The sequence below is a fragment of the Melozone crissalis genome, unplaced genomic scaffold (assembly GCF_028551555.1).
Source record: "Melozone crissalis strain CALT ecotype California unplaced genomic scaffold, PUWL_Pcris_2 ptg000018l_1, whole genome shotgun sequence".
Classification (NCBI taxonomy): domain Eukaryota; kingdom Metazoa; phylum Chordata; class Aves; order Passeriformes; family Passerellidae; genus Melozone; species Melozone crissalis.
Window position 1 is genome coordinate 2,679,864 of NW_026535796.1, and position 2,074 is coordinate 2,681,937.

General features: G+C 54.5%; 1 pseudogene; it reads left to right on the forward strand.

Moving 5' to 3' along the window:
- The first annotated feature begins 688 nt into the window (after positions 1-688).
- On the forward strand, positions 689-1,656 carry LOC128936995 (mas-related G-protein coupled receptor member H-like; annotated as a pseudogene).
- Positions 1,657-2,074: the final 418 nt, after the last annotated feature.

A 2,074-nucleotide genomic window follows, 5' to 3' on the forward strand; every position in this document is an offset into this window, starting at 1 on the left:
TATTGTGAGAGGGAAGGCAGTTACAGAATGCACCTTAAGCTGGGAAGGACTGTTTCTTATCAGAAAATATTGCACAGCCATTTAAAAATCGACCTCCTTTGTAGCAAAGGAAAAAAAAGTCAAGATCAGTAACACTAAGCTGTGGAACTCTGACACAGCCAAAGTTATAAAACCAATTCCGACTGCCCTGTGACCCCACTGAGTCTTGGGGAGCATCACCAGGACAGGGCAGAGAGGGATAGGAGTGGGGAGCTCCTGGTGATGTGGAGACATTCTTCTGCATGGTTCTGACCTAGGAGAAGCTGCTTTAGGACATGGATCCCAAAGGAGCAAGAGGGACCAGGAAGCGCCGCTGATCTGCACAGACCCCTTTGCCTGCTGCTGCCCCACAGGGAACAGGTCAGTGCAATGTTTGCCTTCCTCCCTACCCCACCTTCCGCTCCTGCAGCAGCTGCTCTGTTCCTGACACCCTCTCCTGGTGACCACACGGCCCTCCCTAGGTCCCCCCTCCTCTGCCCTGTGCCAAACAGCCCAACCCTCCCACCTCCCTCTCACACCCCACCATTCCCACTGCCCTCCTCCCCTACACATCTCACTCCTCCCCACTGAACCCTTCCCACTGCAGGGAGCTGCTCAGGAGCCACATGGTCCATCCCTGGATTCTCCAAGCACTGACTGCCCATCCACTCTGACCACAGCCAGGGGCCACATCCCACTGCCTGCCCAGCGTCCATCCATGGAGGTGAGCACCGTGTCCCCATCTCCTGCCTCACCCACTGAAGGAGATGATCTGTGTGAGACAGATGTCACCACCGTGGCCATACACAGTGTGACCCTGCTCATCTGCCTGTGTGGGCTGGCTGGAAATGGGGCTGTCATCGGCCTCCTCAACCTGAAAATCCCCAACTATCGCTTCTTTGTCCTGGCTGTCACTGATTTCCTCTTCCTCCTCCTCACAGTCCCCTCGGCCCTCCTTTTCCTGGTGGAGGATGTGTCCTGCTCTCCTGTTATGCCCCTGCTCTACCTGAGTTTCCTTTTCCAGCTCTCAGTGGTCTCCTACTACTGGGCGCTGTTATGGCTGATGCCCAGGAGACGTGTTGTATATATGGACAAGCTCTGCTAGTTCTGCTGTCGCTGTAACCTTCTTCTACGCCTGACGTGGGCGGTGGAAAGTGTCCAATACTGGGCCTTCTTTGCTCTCTTTGCTGTCATCCCCACAGTGACATTCCTGTGCCCATCAGATGAGCAGGAGCTCTGCCGGGCAGCTCTCATCTCCATGTACATCATCATGCTGCTCCTCTTTGTTATACCCATGCTCATTTCAATCACAGTTGATTTCATTAATTCCAAGGTGGGCTCCCAGCAGCAGCAGCCCAAAAGGTGCGACATCGTTATCCTCATCATTGCGCTTTTCACTCTCCTCCTCAGCCTCTGGAATTTCCTGCAGCAACTCAGTTACATCGTTGTGTCATCAGAGGTTTTTTTCCTGCTCGCCTGCATCCACAGCAGCATCAAACCCTTCATCTACTTCTTGTTGGGGAGGTGCTGGAGGCCCTGCTCCATGGGGTCCCTCCGGCTCTCCCTCCAGAGGGTCTTTGAGGAGCAGAAAAAGAAACTGCATGGAGAAATGATCCTGCCATGAACACGGGGGTCTGAACCTGTTAATTCCTCCCACTGCACTGCTAAGTGACCCTAGGACAGTGACTGAGGGATTCCTTGAGTCACCTGATCAATAAATATCCAGAGCATCACCCTCCCCGTCATGTTGTACTCCTGCAGGAGAAGGGAGCAGGGGCATTGTCTTGGCTGATTTTTGTGGGATGCTCTGCAGGGAGCACATTGCAGCATGGATTTCCTCCTCCCTCCTGGATCCACATGGCTCCAAGCAGTGCAGCTGGGCTCAGTGCCGTTCCCAAGCTCTATTCCCCATGGAATGACCCTCATGGCCTCGGCCCCAGGGAATGAACTCCATCTCCTTTGGCTCTGGCCTCGGCCCCAGGGAATGAACTCCATCTCCTTTGGCTCTGGCCTCGGCCCCAGGGAATGAACTCCATCTCCTTTGGCTCAGCAGATG